Below are 12,417 nucleotides of genomic sequence, written 5' to 3' on the forward strand. Positions count from 1 at the left end.
CATTGCTCGTGCACTTGGGTTTGTATCCCATAAGCACTCTGATACTCAACCCACACCCAGCCCTACAGCACTAATGCACATATCCTTATACTCCGCTGCATCCCCTGTCTAAGACTGATTTTATTGTCCATCTCCCCAGTAGACTTTAAGTGCTCCCAACTCTAGTGTATTTTGCTCTGTCAAATGCTTAGGACAGTGTTCTGCACACAGTAGGTGTTCAATAAGTATCACTGATTGATTGACTGATTATTAACTTCCCTTCTCCTTGTGGACAGGGAACTCGTCTACCAACTCTATTATATTCTCCTCTCCCAAGCACTTAGTACAGTGCTATGTACATGGTAAGCGTTCAATAAATACTATTGACTGATTCCCTGTGTGCATGTATGTACAGATATGTGTAGCAGTCTGTGTAGAGGTGTGTCTGTATGAGTGGGCGATTATACAAGAATGAGTGTGCATGTGAGTGAGCACATTCTACCCACAGAGAATTCAGAGTTAGTTTTTCAGTGGCGTGAATGGGAATTAGTGCAGAGCCAGTCACCACTGCCCTAGGTGACAGACCAAGAAGATCAATAGATCAATCAATCAATCAGTGGTATTTATTGAGCACTTCAATGTGCACTGTACAATACAACAGAATTAGCAGGCTCGTTCCCTGCCCACAGCGAGTTTCCAGTCTAGAGGGGGAGGCCGACATTTATATGAATAAATAATTTATAATATGTAATCAATCAATCGTATTTGGTGAGTGCTTACTATGTGAATTGTACACTCCAAGTGCTTAGTACAGTGCTCTGCACATTGTAAGTACTCATAAATACTATTGAATGCAGACCACTGTACTCAGCACTTGGCAGAGTACAACAGAATTCGCAGACATGTTCCCTGCCCACAAAGAGCTTACAGTCTAGAGGGGAAGACAGACATTAATATGTATAAAATAATATAATACATGAACCAATAATTAAAAATATAATTTAAAGATAAGTACATTAGATGAAGTAGCCTCATCTTGGTAAGCCAATGCTACTGTCAAACCAGAACCACTTCAGGCTCAGTTTCTCAGGGATCATGGCAGAATTTATCTGTGATCTGTAAACTGGGGATAAGGTAGATTGTGAGCCCCGTGTGGAACAGGTACTGTGTCTGTCCACTCTGGTAACCTCGTATCTAACTCAGTGCTTAGCACATAATAAGTGTTTAATGCTTCCATAATAAGTCCCACTAGTGGCCAAGCAAGGAGCCACACATCCTAATTATCATTGAATAAAATGTTACATACATACATATATTATATGTTTTAACGGTATTTATTAAGAGCTTACTATGTGCCACTCACTGTTCTAAGCTCTGGGGTAGATATAAGGTATTCAAGTTGGACACAGTCCCTGTCTCTCGTGGGCTCACGGTCTTAATCCCCCTTTTCTAGATGAGGTAACCGAGGTACGTAGAAGTTAAGTGACTTACTTAAGATCACACAGCAGACAAGTGGCAGAGCTGGGAATAGAACTCAGGTCCTTCTGACTCCCAGGCCCCTGCTCTTTCCACTAGACCATGCTGCTTCTAGAAAACCACAGGTTTGCCTCCTTCAATACACTATGGCAGTCAGTCTGTCAGTCAGTCAATCATATTCATGTTCACTGACCACAACTCTTGGAGGGCAGGTGTGGGCAGAGAACGTGTCTGCCACCTCTGTTATACTGTACTCTCCCAAGCACTTAATACAGTGCTCTGCACAAAGTAAGAACTCAATAAATACAATTGATTGATTGACCGAGTTTTCAGTGTAGAGGGAGTTCACAGTTTTTCCAAAGGGAAGGGGATGGGTCCTTCCTGTTTCTTGTCTCCACCCAGAAGAAAAGAACACAATTTTCTGTCTCCAAAATACCTAATGCTTTAAAAAGGGACAATCCTTTATAAAGGGGGATTCTGGTTCCCCTCTGGCCAGGAAAATCCTGAGCTTGGTTAATGTAGTAAACAAGCAAGTTCAGTTGAATAATAATCATAATAATAGTGGTGTGTGTTAAGTGCTTATTTTGTGCCAAGCACTGTTGGAGATAGAAGAGAAGCTGGTAGCTTGTATTTACTCCCAGCATTTAGTACAGTGCCTGGCACAAAGTGCTTAACAAATACCATTAAAAAAACCATAAAAGATTGCCACACCAAAAAATGATGAGAACCAGATCCAACTGCAGCTTTCCTGGGAGAGACATCAGAACCAGTGCTTCTTTGCTTGCACAAAATCTCTAAAGCACTCCATCCCACTCTGCCCCTGGAGTTTTCTGCTCTCGTGACTGAGGGTTGCCAAAGAAAGGGCCTGGGAAGAACCTTGCAACTCAGCCTCCTGCCTCTGTCAAGGCAGTGGGAGGGAAGGAGGGAGGGAGAAAGGAGGAAGGGAGGGAGGTGGGACAGTAGAAGGTGGGGTGGGAGGGAAGGGTGGTTCTGAAAGCCAAAGAACTAATTTCTTTCACTCTCAGGAAGGGGGGGAGGGCTCTCAGAATTCTTCACCCTCTTAATTTGGGTTGCCCCTAGTCACCATACCCTCTGCATCTCTCACCCCTAAACCCTTTATTCTCTTGCTGCTGATCCTGATTCTGTAGTTTTGATTATGCCTCAGAAAGCAAAAAACCTTCAGCAATAGCAATCAAGATTCGAGCAGAATGCCAGGCTCTTTCCTCCCCTCTAGGCTCCTCAAAGAAGCATCTCCAGGGATGGGCTGAATCTGGCAGCACTAACAGCAGCTGAGTTCAGCAGGAGTGACCGCTTTTTGACTATTTGAAGCCCTCAAGAAAGAATCCCACCCACATGCTTGAAGGTTTTAGAGGCAGAAAGATACCCCAACTCTCAAAGAGAACAAGGAGAAAATCCAGCCTAACTCAGAAGGCAGTTTCATTGTGATCCTGAAAGAGACACAGGGCTGGAAAATAAAGCTTTTGAGGAAAGGTGAAAGGAAAGAAGATAATTCAGTCTGGCCTAGGGAAGCCTGAGGTGGGATATTTAGTGAGAACCTTTAAGTCTAGGAGAAGAGGACGCTCAACTGCTCTTCCTCTCGGTGAGGATAAAACAAGAAGAAATGTGCGGAACAGAAGGGGAGCGAGAGAGGCTTGGTGGTTTAGAGTCTTCTCTGTCATGGAAGGCAGGGATAGCGCCCCATTTCTCTGAAGGGTAAATTCAGCAAGGGGAGCCAGCATATACTAGTGGAAAAAAAAGGGAGTGGGAGTCAGGAGATCTGAGTTCTAATCCTAGCTTTGCCTCTTATCTGCCTAGTGACCTTAAGCAGGATACTTAGCCCCTCTGAGCCTCAGTTTGCTCATCTGTAAAATGAGAACATATCCCCTTAGATTGTTAGCCCTTGTGGGACAGGGTTTGTCTCCCCCTCTAGCTGTATACTCATTGTGGGCAGGGAATATGTCTGTTATATTCTTACATTGTACACTCCCAAGAGCTTAGTACTGTGCTCTGTACACAGTAAGTGCTCAATAAATACGGTTAACTGACATCCTGTATCAACCCCAGCACAGTGTTTAACTCCGTCAGTGATTAATAAACACCATTATCATTAATAGTATGGGAGGATTTCCCCAGCCTAAAGTAGCAAAATCTTTGTTGTGGGGTTAGCAGATTCCTAGTGGGGAAAAAAAAACACCCTAAAAACACTAATAATTCAAAATTCCTTTACTTTTTTTTCAGCTACAGTTTGCACCCTACCAACAGAACACATTACAACACAAGTCGTTCATAGGACACAAAGAGGCAGGATTCCTTCCCGTGGACAGGGAATGTGTTTGTTTATTGTACTCTCCCAAGTGGTTAGTATAGTGCAGTGCACACAGTAAGCGCTCAATAAATACGAATAAATGAATGAACGACCAGGGTGGGTGAGAAGAGCCCTCCCTCCAGGAGCCCTGCAGTCATAGAATGCTTTAGTGTTTAAAACTAAGGGGCGGCAATAAACTTAATGTATTTGCAGTAGCACTGAATTAAGTGCCAATGGCCAGCAGAAAGATAAATCCACACTGTGAAGGCCCGGATCTGCTAACTGCCCCCATTTTGAGCATTCTGTGTTGAGGTCAGTTTGATTGGTGTGTTGTGTGAAAAGCCACCGATCCCTTGTTGGTTTGAGATCAATAGCCTCTGGGGCATGAGGGGCGGGGGCAGGATAAGGATGGGATTACCCCACGCTGAGTGAGTGAATGGCCCCTGCTGAGTGCTGTTGGGCTAATTAAGAGCCACGAGCTGGCCAAACACCTGGCTGGGTTTGGCTGAGTGTCAGGAGACCCTCCAGTGAAGCTGTCGGTTCCTTAAGGCTGGGAGAGGAGAGTGGGGGACAACTTTGCCGCACAGGGTGGAGGAACTGTGGTCAGGGCCATGAGGGTGGAAATAAAGAGGATGAATTTGGTGAGCGGATTATCCGGCTGTAAAATTTGCTATTGGAAGCGTTTGTGGAGGAGGGGATGGGGAGTTGGTCCCCTTGGGGTTTGGGCTGGCTGACAAAAGCATGAGGCTGTTTGGAAAGACTGCTCTGAGCAATCCAGGAGGTGAGACAGACGGGTGGGGGGCGGTGGAGTGGTGGTAGGGTCAATGGAAGTGGTCCCTGGGAACAGGAGGGGGATGATGGAAAACAGGCGTAATTGAGCTAATTATTGGATGGATGCAATAGGAGAGTCACAGTGGGAGGGGAAAGAGCTTAGTCTGGAGGTTGGAGAGGGCCCTGTGCTCTGGGCTTGGTTTTGCTGTATTTGCTGTTTTGATCTCCTGCTATACCTCAGTTTACCCAGCCCCAAGGGAAGGGCTGAAGATTAGACTTGAAAGGAAATAAAAACCCAAGTGAAATATCACTGAAGCCTTCCATTTTACAGAAAGACCCTTCCCAAATACACACTTCCTAGAGGGGCCCAAGGCACTCATTCTTCCCCCTCTCTTTTTCTCCCTCCCCAGCCCCCCAACTCTTGAACCTGATCTCAGCCCCTCCATGACTTTATTTCAAATCTCAAATACTTACAGCTCTTTGGTGTCCTTACACCAAAGGTGGCTGTTAGCCACAAACACCACCTGGGGTGTGTGTGTGTGAGATACACAGAAGAAAAGTGGTTTCCTGAAGACTCAAATGGGGGCAGCAGGGCAGTTCCCAGGGCTATTCTAAGTTGGGTTTGTCTTTTCACCAAAATTACTATGTGTGTATGATGTACGTTCCTGGACCCACTGGAGGGAAAGTTGTATTAACCAGTATGGAACAGAGTTTCCCTACAGCTCTTAGAATCCTAATCAATCAATCACATTTACTGAGTGTGTACTGTTTGCAGAGCCCTGTATGAAGCACTTGGGAGAGTACGATACAACGGAGTTGGTAGACGTGTTTCCTGCCCACAAGAAGCTTTTGGTTTAGAGGGGTAGACAGACATTAATGTAAATTAAATTGCAGATATGTATGTAAGTGCTGTGGGACTGAGGGAAGGGTGAATAGAGTGCAAATCTTAGTGCAAAAGTCCCAAAGAAGAGAGTGGGAGAGGAGGAATTGAGGACTCAGTTGGGGAAGGCCTCTTGGAGATGTGCTTTTAATAAGGCTATTATATCCTAAAGTTGGAAGGAGCCTCAAAGGTCAGCTTTGTCTCTAAGTGAGTGAATACCTAAACCCTCTAGATATTATCATTATTAAATGCCGTTGATTTGTTTTCGATCCATAGCTACTCTGCGGATATATTTTCTCCAGAACGTCCTGTCTTCGGCCATAATCCGTAATCTTGCTAACTTTATTTATTTATTAGATTTCCAGGGATGGTGACAACTGAATCTCCTTTGGAGAACAGGGTTGTTTATGGGGACGGGGAAGTCGTTTCTTAACTTAGTGGGTTCAACTGTCTGAGCCACCTGAGATCAAAATGTTTGCCCAGATGGTGAGGGCTTGAGAGAGGGTGAGGCCACGCGAAGGGTGGGGCTGTCAACAGACTTCCAGGACAGCTTCCTGTGGCCTGGTTCTCTCTCCCTGCCAAGACTTGGTTGACAATACAATGCCTCTGCCCAGCTCTTCCTCATTCTGGAAGGCACCCCAATGTGGTATTACAAGCAGTCACTCTGTTCAGCATTTAACTTTACACCACGTTGCCTCACCCCAATTTCCCAGGAACTCCAGCTCTTGCCACACGTGCACTAATTTCATGTGGAGGATAGAGGGCCATTTGCCTAAATGGGGCTCCAGCTTTGGAGGCAAAGACATTCTTTTTGCTCTCATAGACATTTGTTTATTCCGAATAAATTCAAGTTTCCAAGCAGGTATAAAAAGACCCTCCCCACCCCCAAATCGGGTCTTTTGGATCCATTAGGTCTTCAAATCCTGCCTGCTCCTCTGTCAGCCAGCCCTTAGAGCCCCATCCCCTTTCCACCCTAATTAATCAATGGTACTGAGCAATTACTATGTGCAGGGTACTACTAAGCTCTTAGCAACAGAGTTAGTAGACATGATGCTATCTGTGCCTCAGTTACCTCATCTCTAAAATGGGGATTGAGACTGTGAGCCCCACGTGGGACAAGGACTGTGTCCTACCCGATTTGCTTATATTCACCCCAGCGTTTAGTATGGTGCCTGACATATAATAAGCGCTTAACAAGTACCACTGTTATTATTAGTAGTAATAGTATTACATGGTCCAGGCCCACAGTGAGTTTACAATCTGCACTCAGAATGAACAGCTGGGACTCCCAAGCACACCATGTCTCCTTCATTTCCATGGCGGATCCAGGAGCAGTGGGAAGTAGAGAGGGTCCTGAGCCACATGCGGAAAATGGGGAAAGTGAGGCCCAGAGAAAGGAACCCATTTTTGTTAAGCACTTACTATGTGTCAGGCATCGTACTAAGCGCTGGCTTAGATACAAACTAATCAGGTTGGACACAGTCCAGTCTCAATCCCCATTTTACAGATGAGGTAACTGAGGCCCAGAGAAGTGAAGTGACTTGCCCAAGGCTTCATAGCAGGCAAGTGGTGGAGTCAGGATTAAAGCCCAGGACCTTTTGACTCCCAGGCCCATGCTCTATCAACTAGGCCATGCTCCTTCTTGATGTCCCACATTGAGACATGATGGTCTTCATGACTCCACTGGTCTGTGCTCACTTGACCTTTGATTTTCCAACCAGTCCCTGAGCAGAGTCGGTGTCTTCTCTGGGTCCCACCTCCGGGTAAGGCAGGGAGGGTCCAATCCCCAACTTGGGCACGGGGAGCGACCCGCAACTGGCTGGGTTTTGTTTTCTCCTTTCTCAGGAGGAAAGAGAGAGGGAAGGAAGGAAAGGAAAGAAAGAAAGAAAGAAAGAAAGAAAGAAAGAAAGAAAGAAAGAAAGAAAGAAAGAAGAAAGAAAGAAAGAAAGAAAGAAAGAAAGAAAGAAAGAAAGAAAAAGAAAGAGGGAAGGAAAGGAAAGGAAAGAAGGAAAGAAGGAAAGAAAAAGAAAGAAAGAAGGAAAGGACAGAAGGAAGGAAAGAAGGAAGGAAAGAAAGAGAAAGAAATCCAGAGGGGAAAAACCCGGCGGCCCTTGCCTGTCGGAAACACCCCGGTGGTTGGCATCAGAAGCTCGAGATCCACACGGGGACCCCGGAGCACGAGGTTAAGCTGGGGGTGGGGAGGGGGAGGCCCTCTCCCCCCACCGCCCATTGGGGATGGGCTCCCTGCTCTCAGTCCGGAGGCAGAGCCACCCTTCAGTTTAAAAATAGGCCTAAGGAAACGGAAAAAAGTCCCCCTACCCGGGGTCCTCCAGCCTGCCCGGGGGTGGGAGGAGGAGAAGATGCCAGGGGTGGGAAGGGGTCGCCCAGATCCTCTGGCCTCTGCGGATCAGGATGCAGGGGGAAAGAGGAGAAAATCCGGGGGTCCGGGGTGGGGACTGGAGGGGATCCAGCTGCTCTAAAGCTGGGAGTGATGAGCTGTTCGCTTGCTCGTTGGCAGGCTACGAAGTTTCTGAGCCCCTAAGAGGAATCTGCGACAGGGATGCTGAGCCCCCACCCATAGTGGCTCAACCAGGACAGCAGCACGGGCCAACACATGGAGCAGAGCAGTAGCCAACACGGTGGTGGCCCGTGCCCTTTCCGAGCCCAGACCTCCTGCCACCTATTTTCATCCCATCCCATCCTACTCTTCCTGCTCCACCCACCCACCACAACATTCTTTCAGCAGCAGCATGGCATAGTGGATAGAGCAGGGGCCTGGGAGTCAGAAGGTCATGAATGCTAATCCCAGCTATGCCACTTGTCTGATGTGTGACCTTGAGCAAGTCGCTTCACTTCTCTGGGCCTCCGTTCCCTCATCTGTAAAATGGGGATTGAGACTGTGAGCCCCCATGGGACCAACCTACTTGCTGTCTCATCTATCTTACTACCAACTTCTTGCCCACGTCCTGCCCTGGCTTGGAACGCTCTCCTCCTGTCCAACCTGATTTGCTTGTATGCACCCAGCATTTACTACAATGCCTAGAATATAGTAAGTGCTTAACAAATGTCGTAATTATTATTATTATTATTATTCACTATCATTCACCTCACCCCTCTTACTACACGTCCCCCCGGCTTAATAACAATATAATAATATATTTGTTAAGTGCTTACTGTGTGCCAAGCACTGCATTAAGCCCTGGGGTAGATACAAGATAATCAAGTCCCACGAGGGGCTCAAAGTCTAAATACAGGTGTTGAATCTCCATTTTGCAGCTGAGAAAACTAAGGCACAGACAAGTAAAGTGATTTGCCCAAGGTCACCCAACAGGTAAATGGAAGAGTGGGGATTAGAACTCAGGGCCTCTGACTCTCAGGCCCATATTCTTTCCACTAGGCCCCACTGCTTGTCCATCCCACCCACACCATCGTTCCTTCTCTGCACTACCTGCCTCACCCCTCCTGAGACACCCTTCTTGTTCCATCCTACCAATCCCATCATTCCTTCTCCTTGCCACTCTTTTCATCCCTCCTTCCTGACCCCTCCTGCTCCACCCAACCCCATCTGCTCCACCCTACTGTTCTTACTTAACACTACCCACCCCTCCTGCTACAATCCCCCACTCCTTTTTAAGTCTCTTCTGCTTTCTGCCACCTGAAGGGTCTAGGGAGTTGGGCTTTCCCATGGGGTCTGCCTCCCTCTTTTGCCATCCTGAGGTTCCGTCTTGTTCTGGGGCAAAGAAGGGAGAATTCCATGTGGACCAGCCCAACTTCCATGCCACCGTCAATGCCACCATTGTCACTAGTGAACATGTGCCAAATTGCCAAGAAAGGATGGGCTGCAGCCCTAAGGGAGCAGGGGTGCAAAGTTTCCCATCTGCCCACCCAATTGTGGTTCTGTCTGCTCCCAGCTCCTAAGGCAGAAAGAGCCAGGGAAGACCTGAACAGAGGTGCTGGAACTGAGGTGGAAAGGTGTTGGATGTGTGGAGGAGATGGGGAGAACCATTGTGGGGGGAGCAGGAATGAGTAGGGGGATGCGGGGGTCTCCCCTTAGGCATTTCCAGGGGTCAGCAGTGGTGGAGACTCTGGATGCAAGCTGCTCCTTTCCTGTGGATGGCCCCAGCTGCAACAGGTAGCTGCGACAGGTAGCCAGACGAGGGGAACCTGGGGGGGGCCCCTCGGTCCTCCTTGCTCTCCTCCTCCTCTCCCCGGTAAAACCACTCAGTCCATGTTTCCCCCTCTTCTCAAGAACCTCCAGTGTTTGCACATACCACCTCCACATCAAACAGAAACTCCTTACCATCTGCTTTAAAGCACTCCATCACCTTGCCCCCTCCTTCTTTACCTCACTGCTCTCCTACTATAGCCCAGCCCACACACTTTGCTCCTCTAATGCCAACCTACTCGCTGTACCTTAATCTCATCTATCTCACTGCCAACCTCTTGCCCATATCTGCCCATGGTCTGGAATGCCCTCCTTCTTTATATCTGACAGATGATTACTCTCCCCACCTTCAAAACTTTATTAAAAGCACATCTCCTCCAAGAGGCCTTCCCTGACTAAGCCCTCATTTCCTCTTCTCCCACTCTCTTCTGAGTGCGTTCACTCAGTGCGCTTGGATTTGCACCCTTTCTTCACTCCCTCAGCCCCACAGCACCCATGTACGTATCTGTTATTTGTTTATATTATTGTCTGTAAGCTCATTGTGGGCAGGGAATGCGTCTATCAACTCTGTTATACTGTACTTTCCCAAGCACTTAGGACAAGGCTCTGCACACAGTATGCGCTGAATAATATGATTAACTGATTGAGAGGAAGAGAAAGATGGGGAGGATGGGTGCTTTAGATCCCTGGTGGCAGGGGGTGGTCAGTGAATGGGTCGAACAGGATAGCAACAAATTAAAACTCAGATCAATCCTAGGATTACTCATCCTCTGAGACCTGTTGTTTCTTCTGTCCAAAGAAGTATCCCCAAATTGGAGACAGAGTGCCATCAGTTGGGGTTGCAGAGGGTGCTGCAGCATGGGACTATCAGAACTAGAAAACTACAAAGTGTCGCTGTAGACTTCGGGGCCCTGAAATGGAAAAATCAGGCCTCTGGAATAGCTTTTCTTTTCTCTGGCCCTTAACTCTCATTTTCACTTTGTTAGCTCTTGACCTCCCTGACTAAAGTTGATACCATTCTCAAGGCTGTGGCCTTGGGCACTGCAGTTAGGGGTAATGTGTGGCTCAGAGATGACTGGATCCTCAGCGAACTTCATTGTCCTGATTCCCATAAATAAAATACATTGGGAACATCCCCCTCACTAGCCTATTAATTTTAGATCCCAGAGGCTTTTCTCTATCTGCTGCAGCAGTCCGCAGTGGTGTGTGGCTTTAGCATTTTCTCTTCAGGACTCCTGAATCAATTGCTTATGAGCTTAAAAACAAAACAAAAAAAACTCTGATGTCCTTGGGCTCACACTGAGAGATTAAGACTGGGGTCAGACAACCCGGTGGAGCAGGATGGATGGTTTTCATCATGCCAAGAGAAGCAGCTTGGCCTAGTGGAAAGAGCCCAGACATAGGAGCCAGAGGACCTGGGTTGTAATCCTACCACTGCCACTAGTCTGCTGTGTGACATTGAGCAAGTCACCAATTTCTCTTTGCCTCAGTTCCCTCATCTACAAAATGAGGATTCATTTATTCAGTTGTATTTATTGAGCCCTTACTGTGTGCAAAGCACTGTACCAAGTGCTTGGGAAAGTACAATACAACAATAAACAGTGAAATTCTCTGGATTCTGTACTTTTTAGAGAAGCAGCGTGGCTCAGTGGAAAGAGCCCGCGCTTGGGAGTCAGCGGTCAGGGGTTCTAATCCCGGCTCTGCCACCTGTCAGCTGTGTGATGTTGGGCAAGTCACTTGACTTCTAGTGCCTCAGTGACCTCATCTGTAAAATGGGGATGAAGACTGTGAGCCCCACGTGGGACAACCTGATCACCCTGTAACTACCCCAGTGCTTAGAACAGTGCTTGGCACATAGTAAGTGCTTAACAAATGCCAACATTATTATAATTATTATTTCTTTAGGCTGTAAACCCCATGTGGGACTGGATTATCTTATATCTACCCCACCTAGTGCTCAGTACAGTGCTTGACACATGTAAGCATTAACTAATATTATTATTATTATTAATGATAACAATAATAATAAGACACAGGATGAAATTCCTAGGGAATAGAGCGAGGACTCAGCCTTGAACAATCTACCTTGAAATGTTTGGAGCACGCTGTTGCCCTGGGCACCCAACACTTTCTTTGTTGAGGGAAGGGCTGTGGTTAGGGGCTGCTGCATCTCCTATTCCACCACCTCTTTTTTTCTCTCCCTTCCTACTTCTACCTAGTAAGTTCCACTTTCACTTCCCTGTTTCTACACTTCCCTCCCCCCATCCCTACCAGATCCCACCCCCTACATTTGCTCCCCTCCCCTTATCTGGTAGATAGCACAACAGTAACTTATTACAATTTAAGATTGCTATTTGACTGTTAAACTAGCATTCAGCCTCCCTAGTTCATTTCCAAAAAACTGATGCACTTCTCTGATTATCTGTGGGCTAACACAGCTGTTTGCCAATTGAAGTGGCCATCACAGCTTCAGTGAGATGATCTAAAATGCTACTTTAGAATAACACCCACTGCCATTGTGAAAAACTTATACCTTTGACTTGGTAGAGTAATAGGATCAAATCCAACCCAGCTGAGGCCTGGATACTTAACCCACTCTATTGTGCTGATTTGCATTTTCTCCTAAGCGGGTCTACTCTATTGAACATTTCACACTTCTACAATTTTAGAATTAAAGGGTCTTAATCATAAGGAGCACCATTTCTGAACTCCTCTTTGGGAAGTGGAATTAACATTCCCATATGAACTGGAAATGCTAGATTATTAATAGGTTTTGTAGGGTTTTGCTTGATGTGACATTCAGTGATTTCAACATAGTTTACATAGAGTAAAATATCACAA

At 46.7% G+C, this 12,417-nt stretch overlaps 1 protein-coding gene across 8 annotated transcripts in view; it reads right to left on the reverse strand.

Moving 5' to 3' along the window:
* Positions 1-12,417, reverse strand: part of ABHD16B (abhydrolase domain containing 16B) — a 70,054-nt gene that overhangs the window by 43,466 nt on the left and 14,171 nt on the right. The window lies entirely within an intron of this gene.

The sequence above is a fragment of the Ornithorhynchus anatinus genome, chromosome 8 (assembly GCF_004115215.2).
Source record: "Ornithorhynchus anatinus isolate Pmale09 chromosome 8, mOrnAna1.pri.v4, whole genome shotgun sequence".
NCBI lineage: Eukaryota > Metazoa > Chordata > Mammalia > Monotremata > Ornithorhynchidae > Ornithorhynchus > Ornithorhynchus anatinus.